We start from the raw sequence: 17,498 nt of genomic DNA on the forward strand, positions 1-17,498 counted from the left end.
TAGAACTATCTGAGTAGCTTTAAAAAGTTCTGAACGCCCAAGCCACACCCAAACCAATTAAATTAGAATCTATGGGGGTGAGGCGGAGAAGGCAATGGCACCCCACTCCAGTACTCTTGCCTGGAAAATCCCATGGACGGAGGAGCCTGGTAGGCTGCAGTCCATGGGGTCGCTAAGAGTCGGACACGACTGAGAGACTTCATTTTCACTTTTCACTTTCCTTAATTGAAGAAGGAAATGGCAACCCACTCCAGTGTTCTTGCCTAGACAATCCAAGGGACGAGGGAACCTGGTGGGCTGCCGTCTATGGGGTCGCACTGAGCTGGACACGACTGAATCGACTTAGCAGCAGCAGCAGCAGAAGCATGGGGGTGAGGCACAGGCATCAGGATTTTTTAAACTCCTTTAGATGCCACCAAGGTTGTTACCATTGTTATAAAAAAAGCTTCCTGATAAAGGAAGTGAAAGGAAGAGAAAAAATGGTAATTCCATTATTGCTTATAAAAGAAAACTAGGGTAACCAACTGTCCTGGTTTTCCAGGGATTGAGAGCTTCCTAGGACATGGGACTTTCAGTGCTAAAACCAGGATGAGCTTCTACAAAGAAAATTCATAGAACTTCAATTCAATGCACTACTAGATGTCTTAGCCAGAGTGAAAAAGAAATAAAATGCATTCAAACCAAACTGGGGAAAAGGAAGCAAAATTATTTCTGATTACAGATGACATGATCTTATACATGGAAAATTTGGTGAGGGGTAACCCAAGATAGGACCAGGAGCTGACTGTGGCTCAGATCATGAACTCCTTATTGCCAAATTCAGACTGAAATCGAAGAAAGTAGGGAAAACCACTAGACCATTCAGGTATGACCTAAACCAAATCCCTTATGATTATACAGTGGAAGTGAGAAATAGATTTAAGGGCCTAGATCTGATAGAGAGAGTGCCTGATGAACTATGGAATGAGGTTCGTGACATTGTACAGGAGACAGGGATCAAGACCATCCCCATGGAAAAGAAATACAAAAAAGAAAAATGGCTGTCTGGGGAGGCCTTACAAATAGCTGTGAAAAGAAGAGAACAGCGAAAAGCAAAGGAGCAAAGGAAAGATATAAGCATCTGAATGCAGAGTTCCAAAGAATAGCAAGAAGAGATAAGAAAGCCTTCTTCAGTGATCAATGCAAAGAAATAGAGGGAAACAACAGAATGGGAAAGACTAGAGATCTGTTCAAGAAAATCAGAGATACCAAGGGAACATTTCACGCAAAGATGGGCTCAATAAAGGACAGAAATGGTATGGACCTAACAGAAGCAGAAGATACTAAGAAGAGGTGGCAAGAATACACGGAAGAACTGTACAAAAAAGATCTTCACGACCCAGATAATCACGATGGTGTGATCACTCACCTAGAGCCAGACATCCTGGAATGTGAAGTCAAGTGGGCCTTAGAAAGCATCACTATGAACAAAGTTAGTGGAGGTGATGGAATTCCAGTGGAGCTATTTCAAATCCTGAAAGATGATGCTGGGAAAGTGCTGCACTCAATATGCCAGCAAATTTGGAAAACTCAGCAGTGGCCACAGGACTGGAAAAGGTCAGTTTTCATTCCAATCCCAAAGAAAGGCAATGCCAAAGAATGCTCAAACTACTGCACAATTGCACTCATCTCACATGCTAGTAAAGTAATGCTCAAAATTCTCCAAGCCAGGCTTCAGCAATATGTGAACCGTGAACTTCCTGATGTTCAAGCTGGTTTTAGAAAAGGCAGAGGAACCAGAGATCAAATTGTCAACATCCGCTGGATCATGGAAAAAGCAAGAGAGTTCCAGAAAAACATCTATTTCTGGTTTATTGACTGTGCCAAAGCCTTTGACTGGGTGGATCACAATAAACTGTGGAAAATTCTGAAAGAGATGGAAATACCAGACCACCTGATCTGCCTCTTGAGAAATTTGTATGCAGGTCAGGAAGCAACAGTTAGAACTGGACATGGAATAACAGACTGGTTCCAAATAGGAAAAGGAGTGCGTCAAGGCTGTATGTTGTCACCCTGCTTATTTAACTTCTATGCAGAGTACATCATGAGAAACGCTGGACTGGAAGAAACACAAGCTGGAATCAAGATTGCTGGGAGAAATATCAATAACCTCAGATATGCAGATGACACCGGCCTTATGGCAGAAAGTGAAGAGGAACTCAAAAGCCTCTTGATGAAGGTGAAAGTGGAGAGTGGAAAAGTTGGCTTAAAGCTCAACATTCAGAAAACAAAGATCATGGCATCCGGTCCCATCACTTCATGGGAAATAGATGGGGAAACAGTGGAAACAGTGTCAGACTTTATTTTTGGGGGCTCCAAAATCACTGCAGATGGTGACTGCAGCCATGGAATTAAAAGACGCTTACTCCTTGGAAGGAAAGTTATGACCAACCTAGATAGCATATTCAAAAGCAGAGACATTGCTTTGTCAACAAAGGTTCATCTAGTCAAGGCTATGGTTTTTCCTGTTGGTCATGTATGGATGTGAGAGTTGGACTGTGAAGAAGGCTGAGCGCCAAAGAATTGATGCTTTTGAACTGTGGTGTTGGAGAAGACTCTTGAGAGTCCCTTGGACTGCAATCCCTTGGACTGCAAGGAGATCCAACCAGTCCATTCTGAAGGAGATCAGCCCTGGGATTTCTTTGGAAGGAATGATGCTAAAGCTGAAACTCCAGTACTTTGGCCACCTCATGCGAAGAGTTGGCTCTTTGGAAAAGACTCTGATGCTGGGAGGGACTTGGCTGGATGGCATCACTGACTCGATGGACGTGAGTCTGTGTGAACTCCAGAAGTTGGTGATGGACAGGGAGGTGTGGCGTGCTGAAATTCTTGGGGTTGCAAAGAGTCGGACATCACTGAGTGACTGAACTGAAGGTAAATAAGACTGTCTTGTTATGTAGTTAAGAGTCTCAGGTGATATCATTGTCTCTAAAGTAGCTTTCCTCTTGGTATGGAGACATGTTCACAAATGGAAATTTCCTTCATAACTGTAAATTTTTCTACAAAAGGGGAAATCCTTTATTTTTAGGCAAGTGGAGAAGTTAAAGAGTTTTTTCTGGGTCTTCTGGTTCTCAGTTGCCTCTCAATTAGCTCAAAATAATCTGTATGTGCCAAAGTGGCAGATTTTGGGGTAAGATTCTGATACCCTCCATAATTCTTCAATAAGAATTTATTGAAAATATCAATAAATCCCAAAAATTCTATAGATACCATTCTTTAATCATAATGTAGCAAAACTAGAAATTAATTATAGAGCCAGAAAATAATAAGACCTTATCGCTTGGATATTTATAACTACCTCTCAACTCAAAAAGCCCAAAACCCTCTTTCCTTTGTTTAGCCTAAGATGAAATATAAGCCTCATCTTCTGGCCTCCTTCTTGAATCTCGTATCTTTGTTAAATGCCCTCTGTGCATCAAATCTAGGAGGGTGAAAGAAAAAGAGAAATGCCAGTCAGAATCACAATGAGATTCAACTTGATGTCCACTAGCATAGCTGTAATAAGTAAACAAGTATTGGCAAGGATGTGGAGAAATGGGAACCCTCCTACATTGTTGCTAGGAATGTAAAAATGGTGCACCCACTGTGGAAAACACTTTGGCAGTTCTAAACATAGAGGTACCCTCAGACCTAGGTATAGAGCCAAAAGAATCGCAAACATACACTCACATAAATATGTGTACCCAAATGTTCACAGCAGCATTATTCATAATAGCCAAAAAATGGAAACAACACAAATGATGAATAGGTAAATAAAATGTGACATACAGTTGAATATTATTAGGCAATAAAAAGAAGTGCTAATGCCTGCTACCACATGAAAATTGAAAACATCATGCTAAGTGAAAGAAGCCAGTCACAAAAGACCACATATTGTATGATTCCACTTAAAATAAATGTCCAGAACAGGTAAATCTATAGAGGCAGGAAGTAAAGTAGCAGTTGCTTAGGACTGGGCAGTGGGAAATGGAGAGTGTCTGCTAATGGACCCAGGGTTTCTTTTTGGAGTGGTGAAAACATTCTAAAATTGTGATGAAAGTTGCACAACTTTGTGAATATACGAAAAACCAGGGACTAGTTCACTGGAAATGAGTATACAGTTCTAAGATAAGAACTGCTCTTATCTAAGATAAGAACCACCTCTGCTCTTCCTCCATGACTTCTTTGCTTTAGAAAGCCAAAAGTTTTCTTCTTCTTTGAGACCTCTCTCCTTCATGAACATTTCGCCTATTGCCCTAGCCTAAAAAAGATGATCTCCTTAATTGTCATGTGTATTTTGCCCTAGAAAGTATTTAGTCATAGGGAGCTCCTTGCAAGGACTGGTTAGATTTTGTAACCTAGAGAATCCATGGAAGTGCCAGTGATCTTATCTTGGACTTCTGGGTCTGAACAAACTGGTGCTGCCTGTTTGTGCTTTGGCGGTGTGTGAAGCACGTCATGGCTCGGCCCAGCACAGTACGTCTGTTCTGTGAGTCAGGACAAGTTGTGGTTTCTGCTTTCATTCTCAGTGATCTGCATTTATCTGGTCCCTGGTAAGAGCCCAATAAATATTTGTTGAATACTAAAAAAATCAATATGTTGTTAGCACTGGGGCAAATATAGTACAACTTCTTTGTTGGTTCCAGCCTGGCAAAATCTGTAAAAATTACAAATACACACTGCTTTGTCCTCCTAGCAACTCCACTTCTAGGAATTAATCCTACAGACAGCTCAACTTCCACACATGCAAAGGGTCACTTGATAAAGTTATCCATTGCGATCATAAGAGATTGAAAGTCTCTGAAATTTCCAGAGACTGCTTAATTAAACTATGACACATACACACACACACACATACACAATGGAATAAAATGCAAATGTAAAAAATAATGAAAAATAATGATACAGAATATCTGAGATGTAGTCACTCAGTTCCAGCTACAATGGCTACCTTGTTGACCTTTACGCAAGTCCCCTCCTCCCTTAGGGACTTACATGGGAAGTTCCCTCTGCCTCCAACCTTCAACTCCAGACTCAGGCATGGGTCACTCCCTCATTTCTTCAGGCCCTGACTCAAATATCACTTAGTCTGCAAGGCTTTTGCTGATTACCCCATGTAAAATAGCAACAGTCCCCCCAGAAACACACCGAGACACACACACACGACCTATCCCCTTATCCTGCTTTTTTGCACAGCACTTACCAGAAATCACTCTATACTCATTTATTTATGGCCCACAAAAATGCAAGCTTCGTGAAGGGAAGAACTGTTTTGGTCACTGCCAAATTCTAAATAACTAAAAGAGTGCTTGGCACATAGTAGGTACTCAGTAAATATTTATTGAATAAATGAATGTATTATGTGAAAAAAAAGATGCTGGCGAATGTTTTTCAGTATGCTTCTATTTATGTTTTTCTTTTAAAGACAATTCATGTATATGCTTCTATGTGCATGAAATATCTTTTAAAGGATTACATAAGGAGTAAGCCAAGCTCATCAATGCCGAAAGGTGAACTTGGTGGCTGGGAGACAGAATGGGAAGGTGTAGATTATTAGTTAGCTAAAGACTTTAAAAAGGAAAGCTCTTGTATCATTTCTTTTTTTAATGGCTCTGTAGTAGGCTGCTGGGTGTTTGTAGGGTAAGCCATTTCATCAGTCCACTTTTGATGGACAATTAAGCTTATTTCCAAACTTCTGCCATTAAAAATCAGGGAGTCTGGGACTTCCCTGTTGGTCCAATGGCTAAGACTCCATTGCTCCTAATGCAGGGATCCTGGGTTTGATCCCTGGTCATGGAACTAGATCCCACATGCCACAACTAAGAGTTTGCATGCCACAACCAAGACCCAGTGCAGCTAAACACATATTTTTAACTAAAAAAAAAAAAAACCAGGAGTCTGGATACTTTTCAAATGTCATAACAAAAAGGATGCTGAGGTCATTTTATGACTCCCTAACTTTGGTTCGAAATCTATACAATTGAAAGTGTAACCCACATCCTAGACTGAGCAAAAGCCTCCTACAGGGTTTAATGACTGGATGTGGGATGGCTTCAGGAAGCAGAGGGTCCTAGAAAAGGGAGAATGTCACTATATTTATTTAACATTTTTATATTCTAATCCATAGATTTACCCAAATCCCTGAGCCCGTGGATGTTTACTAATTACCAAGATAGAGTTGTCTTATGAAAAAGGGAAAAACCAAAACAACAAGCTTCTACCAAGATGTGAAGACAGCTCAATAGTCCTAATTCACACAACGGAAGAGTCTGAACTGGACATTGACAGTCTTAGTCCTGCTGCTGAAGAGCTATGTGATCTTGAAGAAACCCCTTCCCACTTTGGGCCTCCATTGCCTCAGTCCAGGGATGAGGAACCTGCTCTACTTCCTCCCTTTGCACTGATGCTCCAACACTATACTGAGTGACTTGTGGCAGTTACTAGATGTACCAGATCCAACAGGGACTGTCATTTTGTGGTGGTTCCTGTGGATAAATAGGGCTCTGGGCTGCCTGTGTTAGAAGAAAAGTGGAAACAGAAAAGCAGCTGCCTTCATTTCCAGAGGTGACACCAGTACCTACTCCAGATGACAGGGGTGCAGAGTAGGTAGGAAATGGCAACCCACTCCAGTATTCTTGCCTAGAGAATCCTGTGGACAGAGGAGCCTGGTGGGCTGCTGTCCATAGGGTCGCATAGAGTCAGACACAACTGAAGCGACTTAGCATGCATGCATGTGTTGGAGAAGGAAATGACAACCCACTCCAGTATTCTTGCCTGGAGAATCCCAAGGACAGAGGAGCCTGGTGGGTTGCCGTCTATGGGGTCGCACAGAGTCAGACATGACTAAAGAGACTTAGCAACAGAGTAGGTAGGGGGCAAGAGCATCAGACATGGGGACATCAGGACCCACCCTCTGGCAGGAGTCTGCATGGCTCTTTCTCCAGCCCCACCAGGAGCCCAGAGTGTCCCAGGAGGCATATCCCTCCTGAAGAGTCTGACAAGCACAGACTTCCAGGAATGACTCTGCCCTGTTCTCCTGCCTCATCTGAGAACAGACTCTGGAGAGAGGCTAACGGGGCACATTTTCACCACCCACCCCTAAGTCTCTCAAGTGCAAACGGAGGCCAAGTACGTTCTCATTCTGTAAGTAAATCTTCATTCAGCAAAAAATATAAAGTTGCAGGGATTTCATTCAACTTGTTCAAGTCATGAATTTTTTAAAAATGTATTTGGATGTGCTGGGTCTTAGTTGTGGCAAGGGGGATCTAATTTCCCGGCCAGGGATCAAACCTGGGTCCCTTGCATTGGGAGTGTGGAATCAGCCACTGGACCACCAAGGAAGTCCCTCAAGTCATGAATTTGATGAGAATATTTTCCTTGTTCATTTTCAGTTTTTAATCAGCAATAAAAAGTGTGCTTAGTCACTCAGTCGTGTCCAACTCTTTGCGACCCCCATGGACTGGATAATAATAATAAAAAGTACATTAGATAATTTGTGAAGTTCTCTGCTCACATATTTTACGAGAAACCACCTCAACAGAAAATTGCTCATGTTCAGTGTTTTTGGTTTGTAAAAATTTAAGCAGATTACCTTTTTGGCTTTCCTTTTCTGGCTTTGTCTTTTTTGAGTTGCACTGTCATATTTTCCAAATTGATCCCAACTCAACTTTGTACTCATTCCCAGTGATCCAAGAGTTTACAAAATAAAATCACTCTTCTAAAACATTCAAATTTATTAATATTACAAAGCAAAATACAACTTTAATAAATATAAAATTTTAAAATCAAAAGTATTTTATTTAATAAAGATGAATTATTTATATATTTTACTTTTCAATTAAATCATATTAAATATTATTATAAAAATAAAACTTCAGGAACTTCCCTGGTGGTCCAGTGGCTAAGGCTCTGTGTACCCAATTGCAAGGAGCCCGGGTTTGCTCTCTGGTCGCGGAACTAGATCCCACATTCTGCAACGAAAATTGAAGATTCCGTGTGCTGCAGCTAAGACCTGGTGCAGCCAAATATGTAAATAAAATATTAAAAAAAATAAAAACTTCAGAATTCTCCAATGGCAGCTGGTCAAGCAGGACAAGATGGTCCTAACAGGTCCCATCAGGAAACTCAGGCATCAGCTGGCCAAGATCAGAGAATATGATCTCAAGAATATTCACTGCAAAACTGAGCACAACTTAATCTGCTGTGATATTCTGGTCCAGGAGAGGTACTTTTTCTCCAGTTGCTGGAATGATTCAATTTTCTACCTGTTCCAATGAAAGAAGAGGTTCTGAGTCTGCTGAACAGATTGGTCTTAAGAATCCCTCAGCAGTCTAGCATTTAGTTGATCTTGGTCCAGTCAAATTCTTATCTAAACTTCATTCTAAGGTGGAGTTGAATCTACAGGATGAAATTGATGGCATTTTGGATGGACTTTTTATTTTTTCTTCAAAAGTTCCCGAACTATATTCTACATCTTACTAAACCAGTCAGAGTGGTAACTTTTTGAAATCAATCAATCTGTTACAATATACTAATAAATATATTGGTTTTACTGGTTAATTCAAATTAAAGGGACCTTAGATTTTAAAAAAGAACTCCCCTCCCTCCACCCCGCAACATGTTTTTCTTATGTTAACTTACATGAATTTGACCTTAGTTCTCTTTCTCCATTGTTATAGAGAGGAAGACACTTGTATATTTCTGCTTTTTTGGTCAAGGAGCATAAAAGATGCAAATGACTTTCTTTTTGTGAGACTAGTTTGACAGATTATTTTTTTAACAATAACAGCAATTTTTATTGAACACCCATTCAGTTCAGTTTAGTTCAGTCGCTCAGTCATGTCTGACTCTGCGACCCCATGGACCGCAGCACGCCAGGCCTCCCTGTCCATTACCAACTCCCAGAGTTTACTCAAACTCATGCCCATTGAGTTGGTGATGCCATCTGACCATCTCATCTTCTGTCGTCCCCTTCTCCTCCTGCCCTCAATCTTTTCCAGCATCAGGGTCTTTTCAAATGAGTTAGTTCTTCGCATCAAGTGGCCAAAGTATTGGAGTTTCAGCTTCAACATCAGTCCTTCCAATGAATGCTCAGGACTGATTTCCTTTAGGATGGACTGGTTGGATCTCCTTGCAGTCCAAGGGACTCTCAAGAGTCTTCTCCAACATCACAGTTCAAAAGCATCAATTCTTTGGCACTCAGCTTTCTTTATAGTCCAACTCTCACATCCATACATGACCACAGGAAAAACCATAGCCTTGACTAGATGGACCTTTGTTGACAAGGTAATGTCTCTGCTTTTTAATATACTGTCTAAGTTGGTCATAACTTTTTTTTCCAAGGAGCAAGTGTCTTTTAATTTCATGGCTGCAGTCACCATCTGCAGTGATTTTGGAGCCCCCAAAAATAAACTCAGCCACTATTTCCACTGTTTCCTCATCTATTTGCCATGAAGTGATGGGACAGATGCCATGATCTTAGTTTTCTGAATGTTGAGTTTTAAGCCAATTTTTTCACTCTCCTCTTTCACTTTCATCAAAAGGCTCCTTAGTTCTTCGCTTTCTGCCATAAGGGTGGTGTCATCTGCATATCTGAGGTTATTGATATTTCTCCCAGAAATCTTGAATCTAGCTTGTGCTTCTTCCAGCACAGCGTTTCTCAAAATGTACTCTGCATAGAACTATTGGAAAATAGTATTTGGTTATGGTAGGACCTACTGAACCCATATTCTCTGAGAGGAGGGACATGACAAATGAGTCTTTTATCTACAAATATCAGCCCAATAAATTCTTTCTGCCTCCAAAGTAGTGACTGTCTCCTAGGTCAGCATGGGTACAACCCACAAGACTTCACAGCATTTGGACTCAGAAGTTTTCTGTTTCAAGAAAATGGGAGGAAAGACGGTGTTAATGACGAGCTTTCATGTTCAGGGTTGCAGATCACACTGTGCCAACCCAGTACTCGATGCAGGATCCCAAGTGAGAAAAAGTCCTGTGTGGTCATTAATAAATTTGATTTTTTTGTCTTTGTGACATACAAAGCCCTCTAAAGTGTACAGGCCTAGGACAGAGCCCCCTTTTCCTCACCTAAGGGCAATCTTACCCTGGCTTCAGTTTGGGGAAATGATTGAGGACTTTTTTTTCAGGATTTGCCTATGAACTGTGACTAAGGAAAATTGGTAATGGCTATTAAATGTAAAATATGCCTATCTCTTGATATATCAACCCAGCTTTAGGGAAAATATCCTATAGAATTAAAAGAACCAGTATATTAAAGTGGTGAGTGTTAGTCACTCTGTCATGTCCAGCTCTTTGCAACCCCATGGACTGTAGCTGGCCAGTCTCCTGTATCCATAGGATTCTCCAGGCAAGAATAATGGAGTGGGTAACCATTTCCTTTTCTAGGGGATCTTCCCAACCCAGGGATCGAATCCATGTCTTTTATGTCTCCTGCCTTACAGGCAGATTCTTTACCATCTGAGCCAATAAGGAAGCCCCATATATTAAAGTAGCTATGCAAAAATGTTTATCACAAATATTGTTTAAAGTAAGAAAAAATAGAAAAATATCATTAACAATGCCTGGTTAAGCGAATCATGGTCTGTCCATATTAGCAAATGCTATACAACTGTTGAAAAGAGTTATATCTATTGACTTGGAGAGATTTATTCATGTTGTCATTCATTAAACATTTACCAAGCATCAGCCATAAACCTGGTAGTCTTCTAAGTACTAGGGATACAGCAGGGAACAGGACAAGGTTTATTGCTTATGAAATCCACATCTTAATGAGGAAAGACAGACCATAAACAAATAAAGAAGTAATATGTCAGATGGTGGTTAGTGCTATAAAGAATGATAAAGGTGGGTCGGGAGACAGAGTCTGGAAAGAAGGGAGGGAAGGGGCTCTATGGCAACCAGAGGAAAGGCAGCCGAGGCTGAGGAAATAGCAAGTGCAAAGACCTGCTTTGGGAGTGTGCTCGGTGGAAACAGAGAGCTCAAGTAGGCCAGGGTGGAGCAGATGAGATGAGAGAGAAGAGAAGTACAGTTGGTGTGAGTCTGTGTGTATGTGTGTGTGTACGCCCAGATCACATAGGGTCTTGTGGCCCCTGGTGAGAATTTTGGTTTTACTCTGCATAAGGTGGGAAGCCACTGGAGGGCTTTGAGCTGAGGAGCAACAGGACCTGACTTAGGGTCGTTTTGTTTTGTTTTTTTAATTAAATTAAAAAAATGTTTGGCTGCACTGGGTCTTCATTGCTGCACACGGGCCTTCTCTAGTCGTGGCAAGCGGGAGCTACTGTTTAGTTGTGATGCACGAGCTTCTCACTGCAGTGGCTTCTCTTGTGGAGCACGGATTCTAGGTGCACGGGCTTCAGTAGCTGTGGCTCATGGGCTCTAGGGCACAGGCTCAATAGCTCACTGGGCTTAGCTGCCCCACAGCATGTAGGATCTGTCCTTGCATTGGCAGGTGGATTCTTAACCACTGGATCACCAGAGAAGTCCCCTGACTTACAGTTTTAAAGGATCCCTCTGGCTACTGTGAGGACAGTAGACCAAAGAGGGCAAGATTGGAAGCAGATGAGAGTGAAGAGGCTGCTGCCCTGAGAGAGAGAGGGTGGCACTTACGCCAAGGTGGAAGTAGCCAGCTGGGAGAAGCAAAGGGATTCTGGACAGGTTTTGAAGAGGAACGGGGTCTGTGGATGCCATAATGGAATTGGAGGTGGGTGTGAGTAAGGAGCCAGATGGCCTTTACATTGTGTTAATGAGAATAGCTAGTTCCACAGTAATATAATTATAGGATGATCCCATTTCTGCTCAAATAAACAACAAATAAAACACCCTTTCTGGAGAGAAGGGAATCCTCCTGCACTATTGATGGGAGTGTAAATTGGTACAGACACTGTGGAGAACACTATGGAGGTTCCTTGAAAAACTAAAAACAAAGCTACCATATGACCCTGCAATCCCACTCCTAGGCATATATCCAGAGAAAAACATGGCTCGAAAATATACGTGCACCACAATGTTCATTGCAACACTTTACAGTAGATAAGACGTGGAGACAACCTACATGTCCATCAACAGAGGAATGGATAAAGAAGATGTGGTACATATATACAATGGAATACTACTCAGCCATTAAAAAGAATGAAATAAGACCATTTGCAGCAACATGGATGGACCTAGAGAGTGTCATACTGAGTGCAGTAAGTCAGACAGAAAACGAGAAATATCACACGGCATTCCTTATATCTGGAATCTAAAAAGAAATGATACAAATGAACTTACTGACAAAACAGAAAGAGACTCACAGACTTAGAAAATGAACTCATGGTTGCCGGCGGGGGGAAGGGATGGTTGAGGACTTTGGGAAGGTCATGTACGTACTGCTATATTTAAAATGGATAACCAAAAAAAACCTACTCTATATAGCACGTGGAACTCTGCTCAATGTTATGTGCCACCCTGGATGGGAGAGGGTTTGGGGGAGAAGGGATATATGTAAATGTACGGCTGAGTCCCTTCACTGTTCACCTGAAACTATCACAACATTGTTAATCGGCTACACCCCAACACAAAATGTGTTTGATGTTAAAAAAATAACATCTCTCCTCCTTGTGCCTGGATCTTTTCATCTAGCCCTAGGAGTGTATTAGTCTCCTAGGGCTGCCATAACAAATTGCCACAAACTGGGTCGCTTAAACAACAGAAATGCAGTTCTGGAGGCCAGAGGTCCAAGACAAAGATGCCATCAGGGTTGTTTGTCGTGAGGCCTCTCTTCCTGCCTTGTAGATAGCTGTCTTCTCACATGGCCTCTGCTCTGGAAGGCTCCATTCTCAAACCCTCACTGAACCTTTATTACTTCCTTATAGACTCCATCTCCAAATAAACACACTGGGGGTTAGGGGCGAATTGGGCGGTGGGCACAACTCAGTCCATAACAATGAGTATGGGGAAAGTTTTGAAAGGTGACCCACAAGCAGTTAACATTGATCATCTGAGGGACAGTGGATCAGGTGAGGGTGGTTTTAGTTTGTTTTTGTTTTTTTTCCTTTGAATAGTTTCATTGGGTACATGTCCATTTTTAAAATTTTTTGAGAAGGTATTTAATAAAGAATGACTTTAAGAGAGTGGGGAAAAAAGCTACCCTGGCTTAGAATTCATTCCTGTGCATATTTTTAAGGCCACCACTGGCCTCTGGCTCTGAGCCTCTGTGCTCAGCCCCTGGTTCACTCCTGGCCTTGGCCAGGGAGCAAGGATACTCAGGCAAGCTCAACACTTGATCAGAAGGTTAAGGAACCCAGGAGAAAGGAACCTCTTCCTTTCTGCCCTACCTGAACAGATGTGGGGTATCCATGGCAGGACCCCTCCCTAGCCCTGCAGGTACCTTAGGGCAGAGGGTCTGAGATGGCAGTGACTGTGAGGAAGGAAGGCATAGTGAGGTCAGTGTAACATCCATCCTCTGAAGCTTTAGGTGGTCCTACCCACCCCTGCCCTACCACCACGCAAGTGACTCAGAGCTGGCTCCAGCTGGCACCTTCTGTACTCAGTGACCTTGGCCAAGCTGCTTGACTTTGCTCATCCTCAGCTGACAGTTGGTGGTGAACATTCAGTGAAACAATATGGGGACCATTTACCTGTTTCTTCCTCTATCGAATGGGACCTGTCTCAACACACTCTCATGGCAGCAACACCTCAGAACCTTGTAGCAGAACCTGCTGTGTGCTACCACCCCAACGGTACTCCACACACAGGTTCTCTGGATCCTTGTGGAGACCAGGATCCCATTTTACAGCTGAAGAAAAGTAAGGCTCAGAGAAGAGAGGTAACATTCGTGAGATCACACTGCTTATGAGAAGGAGAGCTGGGATCCAGGCCCAGCTGTCCCCACCCAAGGCCTGAGTTCTTTCACCCCATCGTGTAGCCCTCATAGGGCTGCAGAGAAGCCTACATGATTTAATTTGTATGAAACCACCTTGAGAAGCACAAAGTCCTGGGTAAACATGAGGTAACAGCTCAGCGCCAGGTCCAGAGCACCCAGTGACTGCTCATGAATTCACCAGTTACCTGCTTTTATGCCCATCACTGAGTTGAGAGTCCAGCCATGTGGCTCGGTCGGTGAAGGCATCTTGGGCCTTTGCTCCTGCGTCCCGGGTGTGCTCTGGGGAGGCTTTGTGGTGAGGAGGGCTGCAGGGCCCACAGAGGGCACAGCTGTAAAATAAAGTGGAACCTGTCACTGCTTAGGGTCATTCCAGCTGTAAAGTTTTGCAATCCACAGAGAAGCTGCCTTGGGCTTCCTCACCTGGGAGTGGAGGCCTCACGGAAATCACGAGGCTAGTGGCTTCTAAAAAGCTCACCACAAAATACCAGAGCTCACAAATCCTGCCACGATCTCCCAAACCCAGCTCATGGTCTGACCTGCCTTCCTGTTCCAAATCTACTCTTACTTCTCTTCCTGTTCCTTATATTCTGGGAAGAAAGCCCTTCCCGCCCCAGGGACTCTGCCCACAGTCCCTCTGCCTAGAACACCTTCTGACTCAGGGGTATGAGGCCAGCTCCTCCTTGCCCTTTGAGATTCCACTTCACAGTGACGGGGTCTGGAATATACCACGCTGAAAATGTTTGTTGCTGAACTCCTTTTTTCTTCCTAAAAGAAGAGCCTCCCCAAAGAATTCAACTGTCATATGACTAATTCATGTTAAGGTCTGACAGAAAACAACAAAATTCTGTAAAGCAATTATCCTTCAATTAAAAAATAAATTAATTTTAAAAAAAAAACAGAACTCAACTGTCAATCTTCTCCCTAAGACTTTTGCACCAGGAAAGATTGACTTCTTTCACTCAGACAGAAGTTGCAAGGGGATAAGAAATCTGTTAGACGTTGTCACAAAACTATATCACCTCTCCCATCTGTTCTCCTGAGGGCCGTATATCTTTTCTAAAAGTCATATATTTTCCCATAAGTGCTTTTCTCCCTCTTTCCTTCCTCTATTAAGATAGTATATGAGTCCTAAATTGTAACAGCCTCTTTGAGTCACATTTTTCTGTGAACTCCTGCATACATACAAGAATAAAATTCTGTCTTTTTTCTCTCTAATTTTTTTTGTCACTTTAATTCACAGGTCCCTATTACTAAACCCAAGAGGGGAGAGGAAAAGTTTTTCCTTCCTGACAGTTGTCACCACCTAAGAGGGGCCACCTCATGCGAAGAGTTGACTCATTGGAAAAGACTCTGATGCTGGGAGGGATGGGGGCAGGAGGAGAAGGGGACGACAGAGGATGAGATGGCTGGATGGCATCACTGACTCGATGGACGTGAGTCTCAGTGAACTCCGGGAGCTGGTGATGGACAGGGAGGCCTGGCGTGCTGCGATTCATGGGGTCGCAAAGAGTTGGACACGACTGAGCGACTGATCTGATCTGATCTGAAGAGGGGTCTTCCCTAACCATTTTATCTCTGCCAACTTTCATAGCATTTATCATAACTTATGACTTCATTTATTTCTCTGCTTATTAAGTTTTTGTCTGGACTTCCATTAGAGTATAAGGTGTATGGAGGCAGGGACAGCACCTGTCTCATTCATCACTGAATACTCCTGGCCTACTATAATATTTGGCATATAATAGTTCATTAAATACTCAGTGAAGGAATGGGTGAAGAACTCCATCCATAGCTCAGGTATGTTGAGTCTAAAGCTCATCTCAGTTCCATACTCACTCACTGAGAACTTATTAGGTGCCATGATAGTGCTCAGTGTTAGCAAGCCACAAAGACCTGCTCCCTGTCACTGGGGAAGTGAAGTGAAGTGAAAGTCGCTCAGTTGTGTCCGACCCTTTGCAACCCCATGGATATACAGTCCATGGAATTCTCAGGCCAGAATACTGGAGTGGGTAGCCTTTCCCTTCTCCAGGGGATCTTCTCAACCCAGGGATCAAACCCAGGCTTCCTGCATTGCAGGCGGATTCTTTACTAGCTGAGCCACAAGGGAAGCCTGTCACTGGGAAGCTTACAAGAAAATATGCATCTGTGCTGGGTCCTATGTGGGGCAGATATGAGAAAAAGAGACACAATTCCTCCCTGGAGAAGTCTCCTGAAGGAGTAGGGGAAGGAGAGAATGGAAAACATGTGAAAATGAGCTTGGAAACAAATACATCTCCAAGTACAGTTATTTAGTACATAGATAAAACAGACTGTTCAGCTGTTTTCTTGGCCTTTGTTTAGAAAATAATTCATGTCATCCTGCTAATTACAATGGATGGAGCTCATGCTACTTCTGCTTCATTTATACACCTGAGCCTGTGCCCCTGGCACTCAGACCCACTGACAGGCATCACTGGTCCCCTCTTCACAGCTCCTAGGACAGACATGGAGATTCTAAAAAGCCTTGCAGAACAGCCTCTATGCCTCAGTCAGGACCCCTTAAGCCAGAAGGGCCAAAAACATACTGAAGTTAACTCCTTCACCCTCCAAAAAGTAAATAAATAAGAGGGAGAGTTTATCGCAATTTTTCAGTGCACAGGAACCCAAGGGAACCCGACAGCAAGGCGAGGCCTAGTGCGTGGTCTCGGGTCTTTAGATTCGCAAGTTCAGATTTCCATTCTCTCATCCTTCTGCATTTGCCCTCGCCTCCTATATGTGGCTGACCTGTGGGCAGAAAGCCCTGGGTCAGGTGTCCATCAGTTCAGTTCAGTTCAGTCGCTCATGTCCATAGCCTGGTGCAATTAGTCTACCTCTGGGCAAGGATGCGGGTAGCAGACCAGGCCCCTAGACCAGAGAGACAACCCCAGAAGAGGACTGAGGTAGGTAGAGTGGTCAACCTTTGTCCAGGACTGAGAGAGTTCAGTGAAGATGACTCCAGACTAAAACCAGGAAAGTTGCAGGCAAATCCAGGTGAATTGATCACCAGTACAGCCGACAGCACCTCTGTTTCATGCCCACAAATATTATTAATTCCAAGGAGCACATTTCTGCACATTTAACATCACTGAAATTGGGATGTGTCTTAAAATTGATGATATCCTATGACAGCTGTCAGCCAGGAAAGCAGCCTAGTTCTCCAGGAGAGGATGTGTGTTTGGCAGTCACTTCTGAGGCACTACCAACATGAAATGACCTTAAGTTAATTTTCTGCTTGACTTTTCTAGAACATTTGTTGTTGTTTTTCAGTTGCTCATGTCCATCTCTTTGTGACTCCATGGACTGCAGCATGCCAGGCTTCCCTATCCGTCACCATCTCCTGGAGTTTCCTCAAACTCATGACCATTGAGTTGGTGATGCCATCCAACCATCTCATCCTCTCTCGTCCCCATCTCCTCCTACCTTCAATTTTTCTCAGCATCTGGGTGTTTTCTGAGGAGTCAGCTCTTTGCATCAAGTGACCAAAGTATTGGAATATTTCTAGAACATACTTAAGAATGAAATCAAACCTGCATGAGGACAGACTTGTGGTTCAGATTCTCAGAATTATTTTTTCTCCTTC

General features: G+C 42.9%; 1 long non-coding RNA gene across 1 annotated transcript in view; it reads right to left on the reverse strand.

The window, feature by feature from the left end:
• The window catches only part of LOC138989886 (uncharacterized), a 197,902-nt gene that overhangs the window by 75,806 nt on the left and 104,598 nt on the right, over positions 1–17,498 (reverse strand). Inside the window, exon 2 of the long non-coding RNA XR_011466042.1 lies at positions 14,086–14,229. This is a non-coding gene — a long non-coding RNA (uncharacterized lncRNA). The remainder of the gene's footprint in view (positions 1–14,085; positions 14,230–17,498) is intronic.

This window comes from Bos mutus, chromosome 11 (genome assembly GCF_027580195.1).
Source record: "Bos mutus isolate GX-2022 chromosome 11, NWIPB_WYAK_1.1, whole genome shotgun sequence".
Classification (NCBI taxonomy): Eukaryota; Metazoa; Chordata; class Mammalia; order Artiodactyla; family Bovidae; genus Bos; species Bos mutus.